The following is a 14,206-nucleotide window of genomic DNA, read 5'->3' on the forward strand; positions in this document are numbered from 1 at the left end:
TTCGGAACCACATTTTCCCTCCCTTTTGGCCCTTGGGGTAAGGGTCTGGTAGGAGTGGAAAAACAGACTATGACGTCTAAGTCTTTCCCTCCTGCTCACACCTGGTTAAAGTTTCCTTAACTTTGGGCCCGAAAAGGGACGAGCCATCAAAGGGGTATTCACAAAGGATGACTTGAAGGGCTCCATGAGGGAACACAAGCGCATCCAGGAGTGTCTCCTAAGAGCAATTCCTGTACCCGCTGCCCTACTCATTCCATCAGCTGCATATGAAATGAGGCGCATGGACGAGTTCACTATGGAGTTGAGGGCAGCAAGCTGGGAGGCAACTTTGTCTGTAGCTCCTGCAGCTACTGTATCCTGAAGATTATCTCCTAGCTCTTTAAGGAGATCTCTTTGTAGTCTTGTAAAGTGGGTTAAACAGTTAAGCGAACGGCGTGCAAAGGTCGCTGAACTAAACATGCACTTCCCATATCTATCCATGATCCTGGAGTCTGTTAGGAGGATGTATAGACAAGGAAGTTTCAGACATTTCCTTTTTGGTGGCTGCCACCACCACCATGGCATCAACTGGCACACATTTTGTCAAGAAGGATTTATCCTGGGGGGCAGATATGAACTTATTAGGCCTCCTAGGGACAGGCTCCATAGTATCCAGACACTCCCACACCCTTCGTGAGACAGAAGGGCGGACACACCCAAGAGGTGGAGAGCTGAGACCTGAAAGCCTTCAGGAGAACCAACTCATCCTCAGTAGGGTTTGTGGACTGCCAGTCACCCCTCTGCCTAAGGATTTCAAGTATCTCTGCAAATGAGATATCCTCACAGGGGGGCCGTGGGGACCCTTCTGATTCATCCAAGTCAGTATCAGATGTTAGGGACTCCTGAGGGGAGTCTCTTCCTGGGAACCTCATCAGTGGGAGCTTCTGATGAGGTCTCAGAAGAGCAAGGTCCACCCAATGGGGCTTCCTGAGGCTCTATGTTTGGCCAGGATCGGTGAAGCAGACACAGGCGCTTTAGGGGAGGCGAAGCCCTGAGAGAAACGACAAGTCGGTCTGACTACCCTATCTGGACCGGACCAGAGAGTGTCTGCTCCTAGAGTCCTTGATTGGCACTGAGGATGTCAGAGTGAACAGAGCCAAAGACAATGGAGCAGGCATCGGCTCCGAAGGTTCCACAATCAACAAGTCTGACTCCTCCAGCTCCGAAGGACCAGTATGGCTCTGAGGAGGAAAGGTTGTTAGCTGGTATAAGAGTCTTCGGCTCCGAAGCCAGTTGGGTCATAGCCAATAAAAATTTAGCAAAGGCCAGTGCCTGTAACAGCTTCTGCACCACATGATCTACAGTCAGATCAGAAAGGCTAATACAGGACCAAGATGAATGGACTGTAGGTGGTACCGATTGCAATAAAGGACTCTTAGGGATTTTGGATATCAGTTCCAAGACTGGGGACCAGCTCCGAAAAGATAAGACTGTCGGTTCCAAAGTCTGTGGTGCCAAAGTCAAAGATTTCTTTGATTTTTTTTGTCTCAGAAGTCTTAGAAGACTTTGAGGACTTACTGGATCCATCTTGGTCACTCAAAGCTTCTTGGAAGGATGGTTTCAACAAGCCTCTGTCTATTAATTTCCTCTTTCTCTCCTGTAGGACTCTGGAGGAGAAAGAATGGCATATGGAGCAGCTATCCTGTAAATGCAAAGCTCCTAAACAGTACACACAATTGACATGGCTGTCAGCTGCAGACATTTTTTGGCCACCTTTAGGGCACTTTTTAAAGCCTGACTTGGGGTGCTTATCTCGGTCAGCCATTATTATATCAGAGAATTACTATCGACTACAAAAAATTTTAACAGTAAATATCAAACAAAAGCCCTTTGGAAAAAACAGGCTTAGTCACACATGGACAATTATCTAAATATTAAAGTGAGAGAAAGAAACTCTGTCTAAAGCACACAATTTTAAATGTTAAGCATGACTATACTGTAAGAGAAAGATCGCTGCTATAAAAACACACATTAAGCCTTATCTACTATTAACAAATAAACCTCATCTAAGTTTTCTATAAGTTGTGACAAAAGGTCAATGACTAAGCACACTAAGTAATCAGAAACTCTTTAAACTAGGTCTAAAACAAGAGGCCAACTAGAATTTTAAAGCACACCAGGGAAAGGGAAATACAATATAGCTAACTACACAAATAAGCTATGACAGCTTTATAAAACTATCTAAAACTACCTAAAACTATCTAAACATCAATATAAGTAAGAAATATTGGAAAAATATTTTGAAAAATAAGTTTTACTGGACCGAGCTAACAAAAACCTCTGAACTATTGCAGCGGCAAACTGGATCTGTGGTAACTCTAGGTGCATCATGGGATAGGGACTTGGCCTCGAGCTATTTGAAGACCTCGAGCTTTGCATTAGGCTGATTCGGAGCCGAAGGATCGGCTCTGAACCCATCAGTAAAGAATGAACGGCTAGATAGAACAACTTCACATTATAAAGTTGACCCACCACAAGAGCTTGCAACTCGGATATTCTTGTTGCAGAGGTCAGAGCAACTAATACATCTGTTTTCCATGTTAAGAACCTCAAGTAAGACAGACGAGCTAGTTCAGAAAGAGCTAGTGTTAGCTCCACTAACACGAAATTAAGATCCCAAAGAGGAGCCACCATTTTTTCTTAAAGGTCCCTTATGCAAAGTCCCCTTTCAAAAACATTTTGACATGGAAATGCCTTGAAAGAGGGGGATCCATGGGCAAACATATTGAAATAGCTGATAAATTAACCTTAATAGAGGAGTAAAACAGGCCACAGGAAAGTAACTCACACAAATATTGCAAAACCAGTGAAACAATAGTCCTGAATGGGTGCTGGTTATGTCACTAGCACCAACTAGAAAATCTTTTCCATTTGCTAATATAAGACATGTTTGTAGCAGTCTTTTTGCTTCCATTATTACCTGCTGCATATCCATAGTAAACAGGTGCCTAAAACAACTTAAGACCTTATCATTCTGGCAGTCAGTTGAAGTGGTTTGTGACTGGGATACATCAAACACTCCTGTTCTTATGTGAGTAGATTTAGTCATTAAGGAATCTTGTGGTAACTGCCCCTGGCCATTTCCAAAAGTAGGGAGAAAGTACAGTTTTGTACCTACCATAAATGTAGATGTTCGAGTGTTCACCCTGCTGCAGTCATCACACTTGGGTTTATCCTGTCGTCAGGCAGTCCCGCAGTCTGCCGGAATTCCAAAGTCTTGGTCCGGCATCGGTTGCTGTCGCTTCTTCCCTGACGTCAGTGCGCCAGGGGTATATATAATGCATCCGTCAGGTGCCCCCAAAAAGGTGGTCAGTAATTAGTACCAAATTAAGTAATTTTTGCACAAACACAAAATCCCTCCAGCTATAAGCAAATACATCAGGAAGGTATTGTAGAGATTTAGCCAGTTTGATCAGAGGGGATGGAGGGAGGGTAACCTGGACTGCAGCAGGGTGAACACTCGAACATCTACATTTATGGTAGGTACAAAACTGTACTATGTTCATCGTGTTACCTTGCTGCAGTCATCACACTTGGGTAGAATCCCAAAGCTATGGATGGGTGGAGGAGTTATAGATGGTTAGAGGAGGCTAGAAGGCCCTGCAGAACTGCAGTGGCGAAGCCAGCCCTAGTCTTAGAGTAAAGTGGTAAGTGATAGTGTTTGGTAAAGGTGTGTACTGAACTCCAAGTTGCAGCTTCCAAAATCTCCTTGGTTGGAACCCCCCTGAGGAAGGCTGTAGATGTAGCTGTTGCCCTGGTAGAGTGGGGCCTAATGGTAGCAGAAACTGGTTTTCCATGATGAGTATAGCAAAAACGAATGCAATGTCCTATCCATTTGGAAATGGTTTGTTTTGATATAGCCTTCCTTTGTGAAGCTGTAGCATAGGATACAAAGAGCTGGTCAGATTTCCTGAAAGCCTTAGTTTTATCCAAGTAGTAACGAAGTGGCCTGTGAATGTCCAAGGAATGCAGGAGTCTTTCTCCTTTGTTCTGTGGGTTTGGGAAGAAGGTGGGTAAGTGAATGGTTTGATTTAAAGACACACTGGAAACCACCTTAGGCATGAAGGAAGGATTAGTTTGTAGAGAAACTCTGTCTTGATGGAAAATGAGGAAAGGGTTCCACTGCCATTAGTGCCTGCAGCTCTGAGACTCTTCTAGCTGAAGTTATTGCTAGCAGCAGAGCAGTCTTCCATGATAGGAACTGTAGATCTGCAGAGAAAGCTGGTTCAAAGGGAGGTAGCGTAAGTTTTTCCAGAACAAAATTTAGGTCCCATGTTGGTGTAGGTGATCCCCTGGGGGGGCCTAATGTTTTTTGCCCCTCTGAGGAACTGCCTTAGAAGTGGATGCGAAAATAAGGGTGGTTCCGTGTTGTAGTGGGCTGAAATAGCTGATGCATGGATTTTAATGGAAGAAAAAGAAAGTCCTTTGTGCAATATCTCCGTTAAATACTGTAGAATCTGAGGCATGTGAGGCTGAAGTGTGTTTTGGCCTTTAGCTTGGTTCCAGGCACAAAACCTTTTCCAATTGTCCGAATAGACCTTCCTGGTGCTGGGCCTCCTAGCTTCCAGAATAACATCCATAACTGCTTGGAAAAGAGGAGCTGGCTGGATGTTTAGGTGATTTGCCATGCAGCCATATTTAAGGTTTTTAGCTGGCTGTGATGAATCTGATTGTTTTGCTGTGTGAGCAAATGGGCAATTTGTGGTAAAATCCAAGGTGGGCCCTGGGCCATATTCCTCAACAGTGGATACCAGTGCTGGCGTGGCCAGTCTGGGGCTATGAGTATCAGTCGTGGTCTCTCCTTTCTGACTTTCAGAAGCACCTTTGTGAGGACAGGCAATGGAGGGAAGGCATGATGGTGAAGTGTCCTTGTACAACATTTTGTTAGTTGATAGTTTTGAGGACTGGCAAACAGGTCTATGTCTGGAAGGCCCCATTTTTGAGTTATCATTGCAAATACTTGTGAATCCAGTTTCCACTCGTTGGGATCCATGATGTTTCTGCTGAGGTCGTCTGCCAATGTGTTCTTTTTTCCTGGCAGGAACTGAGCTTGTAACTGAACTTGGTAAGCCAGAGCTGTGTTCCACAAGGTCATTGCTTGCCTGCACAGATGGTAGGAGTGTGTACCCCCTTGTTTGTTTATGTACCACATTACTGTGATGTTGTCCGTCCTTATTGTAAGTTGTCCTGGATGTAATAGATTCTTGAAGGCTGTCAGAGCATTCTGTACAGCTAGCATCTCTTTTTGATTGATGTGCAGATTCCTTTGATCTGCAGTCCATACGCCTTGTACGCACTGTCCTGCCATGTGTGCCCCCCAGGCGTAGTCCGATGCATCTGTTGTCATAGTTTGCCTGGCTGGGGGCAAGGTGAAAGGCTGACCCTTGCTGAGGTGACATGCCAGTGACCACCATAGAAACTCCTGTTGTAGGCAGGGAATGAGAGATATCATTGTGTCCAAGCTGTGGCTGTGTTGAGACCATACGCTTTTTAGGTACCACTGTAATTTCCACATATGCAGCTTTGCAAATGGTATTAGTAGTATGCAAGATGCCATGAAGCCCAAGGCCTGCAGAATTTTTCTTGCAGGTAGTTGGGTCTTTGTTGCCATTGTTTTGAAATATTGAGTCAGTTGTAGTTGTTTGTCTGGCGTCAGATAAGCCTTCTGGGCCGTTGTATTCAAGCTGGCACCCAGGAATGTCATATTTTGTGATGGCACTAGTTTTGATTTCTTTTCATTTACTGTGTACCCCAGGCAACTTAGAAGATGTTTTACAAAAGCCAGATGCTGTAAGAGGATGTCCTTGCTTTCTGCTTGGATGAGGCAGTCGTCCAGGTATGGGTATATTTGAATTCCTCTGTCTGCAGTATGCAATTACTGGTGCCAGGCATTTTGTGAAGACCCTGGGCGCAGTAGATAAGCCAAAGGGCAGTGCAGAGAATTGGTAATGGGTTGAACCTGCAATGAAACGGAGGTATCTTCTGCAACTTTGTCTGATAGGGACATGCAGGTATGCCTCCTTGAGGTCCAACGTTACTAGCCATGCTTTCTTGCCCGACATGGGAAGAAGCTGCTGTAGTGTTAGCATCTTGAATTTGGGTACTTGTAAGAAGGTGTTTAGAATTGAAAGGTTCAGAATTGGTCTCCAGGCATTGTCCTTTCTGGGAACTAGAAAGTCTTGAGTAAAATCCCTGGCCTTGCTCTCATGTCCATGAGAGCTGTAACTTGTTTTTGTGTCTCTGCCCATTGATTTTGTGGCAGGTTTGGCATTCCTCTTTTCATTGGTAAGGTGTGAAAATGGAATCTGTATCCTCGTGAAATTATGTCTAGGACCCATTTGTCCTTTGTGACAATGTGCCAGTTGTCTGAAAAAAGTGCAAGTTTTCCTCCCAAGGGGGCTGCCAAGAGACTGTTGCTTGGCCAGATGAGGTGCAAGTCATTGAGTTTACCTTCTGGTAGAGTTTGGGACCCGTCTTCTCCTCCCTTCTGTGCTGCAGTGCCCCATTGTCGAGGTTTGTACTGGGCTTGTGGCTGTCCTCAGCCTCTTGGACGTCTGTATTTACCCCTCTGTGGCCTGTCAGTAGCTGGAAAGGACCAATTTTTTGTTGGCCAATTTCTGCTGAAGCGAGGGGGCTGTACCTGTAGGAAATCTTTGACTGTCTGCATATATTTTGCCTTATCCTCCATTTTCTTTAAGACTTCTTCTGCTTTAACTCCAAAAACAACATCCTGCTGTAAGGGAGCATCTAGAAGCTTTGCTTTAACATGATCAGGCAGAGTTTGTTCCTTTAACCAAGCATGCCTACGTATAACAGACCCCGTGACAGCTGCTCTGCAGGAAGCCTCCAAAGAATCAAACCCACATTGCAAAGTATGTTTGCCCACCTGTTGAGTTGCATGCAACAGATCCTGCATTTCTTTCAATTCAGACTGTTGAGGGAGTGTGCTCATTTTTTGTTTCAACTGAGACATTAGAAATTGCTGATATTTTAGCATGTGAAACTGGCAGTTTAGTGCCCTCATAACTAGAGTGGCTGAGGTGTAAACCTTTTTCCCCCACCTGTCTAGTGCTCTGGAGTCCCTTTCAGAGGGTACAGGATTTTTTGCCATAGAAGCCTTAGCCCCTTTGGGACCCTGGGAGTCTCTGGATCAGCAACAGGGCTTTTGTAAAGAAATTTGTGGGAATCAGGCACTCTATAGTATCTGTCAGGTTTGGCCGGAACAGGAGGCAGAGAATCTGGGTTCAAACTGGATTCTAAGTAAACATCATCCACAATGTCTAAAACTGGGGGGATGGCAAGTGGTGTGTGCTAGGGAAGTAAAAGAAACTCTCTGAGCCTTTTCTTTGAGTCAGAGTAGTCCTGACCTTCCCAGTGAAAATGTTCCCTCATAGTGTGTAAAGTTTCCCCAAAAGAGTAGTCTTCATGAGGAGAAGCTGAGGAAATAGAATCCTCAGCATCAGAATCTTCATAAGGGGAGAAGGAATAATCTTGGTCCTCAGAGGAGCCTGAGGAAATAGACATTTGTTCAGAGGAGGCATAATCTTCCTCTTGTCTAGGCCTTTTGTCGGGAGGGGGTTGGGAACCCCTGATTAAAGAGATCAAATCTTCAGCCATTTTGAGCATCTGTTTCTTAGGCATGGGGCCTTGAACAGGGGACTGAAGTGCAGTCTTTTTAGGTTTAATAGGAGTCTTAGTCTTATGATACATTGTTATGGTGAGCGCCAGTCTGAAGACGCCTTCAGAAACCAAAAGTGTTTCTGCAGGACCAACATCTTTTTCAGCAGTGTCGTCGGTAGGGGCTAAACAAAATGGCTGCGTCGGCCTAGTACTTTCCGACAAAAGTTCCGAAGCGGTCTCGGGTTCCAGATCTGCGGTAGTCAGGGGCTGCGTCAGAGCCTCACTGAAGACTGGTGAACCGGAGACCGGACCAGCCGAGCCCACGGAGTCTGGCTTGGGTCTAGGCTGCCTGTCCTTATCCTTGCGTTTTTTGTGCACGCCGGTAGTCGGTTGCTCCGACGGCATAGTGTAGTTAAATTTTTTACCAAAGTAGTGTCATGTGAAATCAAAGCATCTTTTTATAGTACGCTTATTAAACCTAGCACAAAAACGACAACTAGTGACGTCGTGGTCTGGGCCTAGGCAAGGTAGGCAGTAAGAATGAAAATCCTTATGAGGTATTTGCATCCCACAAGAAATACAATTGTTAACTTTTTCTGACATCGGTCTGAGGCAAGTAAAGTTTCCTCAATGGGGTACTTAGCTTTATTGAAGACTTCAGATCTGAAATTCGACTTCGAAAATCTCAGGAGTCGGCCGACCGGCACTTGCGAACTGCTTCTGCTTTGGGCACCGCTCGGCAAGAAAGACTGAAGAAAATGGCATCAGATGAATTATATATACCCCTGGCGCAGGGAAGAAGCGACAGCAACCGACACCGGACAAAGACTTTGGAATTCTGGCCGACTGCGGGACCGCCTGACAACAGGATAACCCAAGTGTGATGACTGCAACAGGGTAACACGATGAACATCCACTGTTGCTGAGCCAGAGAGGAGTCAGCACACTGCTCCTGGGGATTCCTTCTGAATCTTCAGAAGTATCCTGTACATCAGTGGAAAGGGTAGAAAAGCATACAGGAACATTCCTGTTCAAGGAAAATAAATGGCATCTGTCTTCCAGGTCTTCTTGCATGCAGTCCTATAGCAGAATGTTTGACAGCTAATTATTCAATGAGAAGGCAAAAAGGTCAGACTGAGGACCTCCCCACTGACAGATCAAATCTTGGAAGATCCACTGATCTAGTTTCCATTTGTGAGTTTCTGCCTTTGTCCTGCTTGGTTTGTTTGTCATGTAGTTTTGCTCAGAGAATGCTATATCCCATGCTGACATGGCTAGTCCTCGTTTGTTTATGTACCACACCACTATAGTATTTGTCCGTAACAACTTGAAGTTGTCCTGGGGACCAAAGCTGATTCAGAGAGCCGAGTGCCTTCCTTGATAAGGGCAAGCATCTCTTTTACATTTATGTGCTTGTGTAGGTCTTTATTGTCCCAGATGCACTGCACTTTTATCTCCCTTGGCACTGCTCCCGAAGCAAAGTCAGAGGATTCTGTGGTAACGGACTGCTTTGGAACAGGAGGGGAGAAAAGGACATCTGGATTCAGAAACATATGATGTCTCCACAAAGTGATTTCTCTACTGACACATCCCAGAAATGGAATATAAAAAGGCAATGATTGCTGGTGCTGGGACCAAAGAGACTTCACATACTACTGTATTTTTCTCATGTGGAGTCTTGCCAGAGGTATCATGAGAATCACAGACACCATAAGACCCAGAATCTTGAGATATTGCCCTTGAATATATCTAAATGTAAACACATTTTTTTCCTGTGGAAGAAAAGCTTTTTGTAGTGAGCAACACAATCCTGTGTGATGGAGTCAAAAAAAACTCCTGAATGTTCTCTTGGAATCCCAGACTGCATAGGAGATCTCTCACTGAAATGACAGATTCCTGACGCATTGAAAAAGACTCTGCAAAGATTAGCAAGTTATCTAAATATGGAAAAATGTGGATATCCTCCAGCATGAAAGCTAGATGTTTTGTGAACACTCCTGAAGCACTGGATAGCACCTAGGGTAAGACCGAGAACTGTAATGTGATCCAGTCACATAAAACCTTAAGATACGTCTGAAGTCTGGATGGCTAAGAATGTGATAAGCATCTTTTAAATTTAAGATTACCAAAATAATCAAATGAGGAAAAACGGGTATTCCATTGTGTAGTGGAAGCGTTTTGAACTTGGGCACCATCACAAATAGATCTACGAAAGAAAGGTCCAGAACTGGTTTCCAGGCATTTTCTTTCTTTGGCACCAGAAACATTAATCAATATAAACTTCTTCTGCACTGGGAAGGAGGAACGGTTTCTTCTACCCCCTGCAAGTGCAGCAGGACAGGAGGGAATAGTGGGGTGTGATCTGGTGAATGTGAAATAATTCCCTGAAATAAAGGGATTTCTTTTCACTGCCATCTGTACCCCCATGCTGAATCAGTCTCAGAACCCACTTGTCTAAAACAATCTGTTGCCAAAGAAACAGAAATGGAGATTCACACTTCTTGGAATGGTAATAACTGCCAGGGTAGAAATGGGGGGACAAGGTCCCTTACATAGTCATTCTGATGTATCCGACTGTCCTTTGTTGTGGGAATTTCTTTTTGGAACCTCCCGGCCATTGCTTTGTAAACATCTGTTTAACAGAATTCTGCTTAGACTGTTTTGTTTCTTGCCAAAACTGGACAGAGGAGCAGACAAATCAATGGAAAATTTAGAGGAGGAGAGCTGAAAAATCTGAGAATTTCCCTTTATCAGCTGACTCCTCTCACTGCATTTTTGAAAACATCTGCAGCAGTGTGACCAAAACAAAGAAATTGCTATCCAAAGGTGAATTTAAAATCGCACTTTTTACATCCTCTAGGAGGTTTTGAGAACACAGGTAGGCAAACCTCAGGATAGTACCAGTGGATGGATGCAGTACAACATAATCATAAACACACTTTAAACAATGAGTAGTGAACTGAGAAACAGAAGAAACTAAACCATACAAAGCAGATTTTTCCTCACAGGAAGGAATTGAGGATAAAACAATAATTCTACTTTCACAATTAGTCAGAATAAGCTTTCAAATATGAGCCTGACAATTCAAAAGTCTAAAACTTAAAAGCTGCAAAGATTACACTTTTTTATGCTTATTTTACTTACTTATTATTACTTGTTTTACCACTCTTGTCAGAAGAGAAAGGATAAGAGTTAACAAAATGCTTGGCAGCAGCTAAATTGATTAAAGCTAACGCTGCTGGGTCACGTCTGCGATGAGTATATAGAATTTTGAAAGACTGAGGAACTTTGTACATTGTATCTGCTTTCTTAAGTGTAGCAGGCTAGCTATCAAGGGAAACCATAGGCTGTGACAAATACATCCTCCAATGGTAATAAGCATTAGGGGATGGGAGTAGGTTCTGCAAATTCCAGTTGTAATTTTTCATAGTATTTTCTAAGGGCCTGAGGAACCTGTGTTCCCCCATCGAAAACACTGGCACATTCTGAAAAGAGTCTAAAAAAATGCTTGGCAGGAAAATTCAGACAACATGCTCCCATCTGAGTGGATCAAAATTCTGAGGAGAAAAACCTGCATCTGTCCCATCACATTCCACTCCGGATTCAATTTCTTGAATCACTTCAAGGAAAGAGGAATCCCTTCATCTCTTACAGGAAACCACTTCTTGGGCTAGGCTTATATAGGCTCCAGGGCCATTAGCCTAGTACACACCTATGAACCTATGAATTAGAGGAATCGGGGGAAAGGTGTAAAAGTCCTGGAGGCCAATCGTGAACAAGTGCATCCCTCAGTGGCTCTCCCCATAGGGGGGATTCAGTGCAAAATAAATGCTGCACTTGGCACTGATGGGTGATGAAGAGAGGTCACAGCAAGGCTAGCTCCATTTCCGGAAGATCACGTCTGTAACTTTCTGGTTGAGGGACCACTCGTGCGGCCATAAGATGGCTCTGCTTAGCTTGTCCGCAATGACGATTGATTTCTCTGGGATGTGCGCTGCTATCAGAAAATGGTTGGAGGCTACAGCCCAATGCCAGACCCTAACAGCTTCTTGACAAGCTGGGTATGATCTCGTTCCCCCTGTTTGTTTATATACCACACTACGGGCATGTTGCTCGACTGGATTGCTATCATTCCCAGAGGAAGAGAATCCTGAAATGCTTGCAACACAAAAACACCGCACTCATCTCTAGGATGTTTATTTGTAGAGTAGTCTTGTGTTCTTGCCAGATACCTTGAACAGTCTTCCCTAGAAAATGCTCCCCTACCCTATCTGGGAAGCATCTGTGGTCACTGTGGCCTGAGGATGAGAAGGAATGAACGGATGGCCCAGAGACAAAAATCCACCATTGAAGATCTTTTTGCAGGGGTTGGTCATCATAATCTTGTGGGACACTGGAAGTTCCAAGATTGACCATTACGCAGAAAAAAAACAGTGGAGCATCCTCATATGAAGGCGAGCTAGAGGAATTAGTATGATAGATGCAGCCATTTTCTCCAGAACCTGAAGAACTAGTTTTGTGGAGGCTCTTGACTTTGTGATTAGTATTCTCACATAATGACGGAGGTCATCTATTCTGTCCTGTGGAAGTCTTGCTATTTGTATTGCTGTGTTCATCTCTGCTCCTATGAAAACTAAGCTTTGGCATGGCTCTAGAGCAGATTTTTCATAGTTCACGGTAATACCTAGGGAGGAAGAGAGTTGAAGGACATAGTTCCCTGCTTGAAGCAAATGATGCCTGGCAGGGAGGTTATGAGCCAATTGTCCAGATATGAAAACAAGTAGAATCCTTTGCTTCTCAGGTGAGCCGCTCTACTGCCATACATTTGAACACTCTGGGGGCTGTAGTGAGAACCAAAGGGCAGACCTTGAAACTGGAAGTGACTGGGGTCCTAGCTGGAAGTGCAAGAACCTCCTACACTGCTTGTCCATTCAAATGTGATAGTACACATCCTGAAGGTCTACACAGCACATCCAGTTGTCTTTTTCCAGGAATGGAAGTATTGATTGTAGTGTCACCATCTGGAACTTGGTCTTTTTTTCCAATTTGTTTAAATTGCTGAGATCCAAAATGGGCCTCCAGCCCTCTGTGTTCTTTGGAACTAAAAAGAATCTTGAGTAAGTTCCAAATACTCTCTGGTCTGCGCGGTTAGCAATGTTTGGATTTCTAATGTTGCTTGTTCCTTTTGACTGGGTGGAACATCTGGAACTAACTTGTTTGCTGGGACAGGGAAAGAGAAGAGAATGATACATCCGCTGGATATTATGTCTTGCACCCATTTGTCGTTTATCGTTAGCCAGGTTTCTTGGTGCAGAGACAACCGACCCCTGACTGCCTCCAGAGGAAAGCAATCAGGCACTCCTTCAGGAGCGAAGGAAGGGTCTCCCAAAGAAAAATTCTCAGGAACCCCAATTCTGCAGGCCTCCTCTGTTACAAGGGTGGAATCTTCCATTGTTGTCCCCTCCCCTGCCTCTAGGGGAACTTTCACCTCATGTGTCCTGGTAAGACCTTTGAGATTTTCTGAACCATATTTTCCCCACTACCTTTCTGACCTTTGAGAAAGAGTCTAGTAGGAGTGTAAAAATGTACTCCAACAGCAGATATGGTCTTGCTTTCTTATTCACACCTGGCGAGCGTTTCCTTCACTTTTGGCTCAAAAAGAGAAGAGTCATCAATAGGGGCATTAACGAAGGAATCCAGGTCTGCTACCTAAAAGAGATACCCAAGCCTACTGCCCTATTCATTCCACCTGTTGCGTAAGATATGAATCTCATGGACAAGTTGACAACTGAATTCAAGGTGGCCTTATCTGCCTCCGCATCAGCTACAGCCCCTTGGAGGGAGTCTGATAATTCTTTTAACAGGTCTCTCTGCAATCTAGTGAAGTGGAGAAGATAATTCAGGGACCGCAAGGCAAAGGTCACCGATGAAAAGACGCGCTTCCCATACCTATCCATAGTCCTAGAGTCCTTATTAGGAGGATGGATAGAAGAACTGGTCTCAGAAAGTTCCTTCTTAGTGGCTCCCGCCACAACCATGGCATCAACTGCTACACACTTTGTTAAAAAGCTTTTTTCTTTAGGGGCAGTAATGTACTTATTTGGCCTCCTACGAGTAGGGTCTATAGTGTCTGTGGTCTCCCAAACCTTTTGAGAGATTAACTCTACAAGCTTGTCAAAAGGGGGAGTCACCCAAGAAGTTAAAGGGCGAGACACAAAGGCCTTCAGTAAAAAATTATTCCTCAGCTGAAAGGGTGGAGGACTGCCAATCACCTCTCTGTTTTAAGATTTCTAGGATGTCTCCAAAGGAGTCATCTTCAGCAGGTGATTGTGAGGACCCTTCTGCTTCATCGAGGTCAGTGCCAGATGTGATAGACTCCTCTGGGGAGTCAAGATGCTTCCTCAGTGGGATACTCTGCAGAGGTTTTCGAAGAGGGAGTAATACCCTGAAGGACATCCTGAGGCCTATCGTCTCTGTGGAGATGGCACATGAGAACACAAAGACACCGACTGAAGAGGGAGGAAAATCCAAATGAGATTTGACTGGG

At 44.4% G+C, this 14,206-nt stretch overlaps 1 protein-coding gene across 1 annotated transcript in view; it reads right to left on the reverse strand.

The window, feature by feature from the left end:
* RHPN1 (rhophilin Rho GTPase binding protein 1) overlaps window positions 1-14,206 on the reverse strand; it is a 1,554,789-nt gene that overhangs the window by 694,101 nt on the left and 846,482 nt on the right. The gene's annotated exons all lie outside the window — the stretch shown is intronic.

The sequence above is a fragment of the Protopterus annectens genome, chromosome 3.part1 (genome assembly GCF_019279795.1).
Source record: "Protopterus annectens isolate FY-2018-M chromosome 3.part1, PAN1.0, whole genome shotgun sequence".
Taxonomy (NCBI): Eukaryota; Metazoa; Chordata; order Ceratodontiformes; family Protopteridae; genus Protopterus; species Protopterus annectens.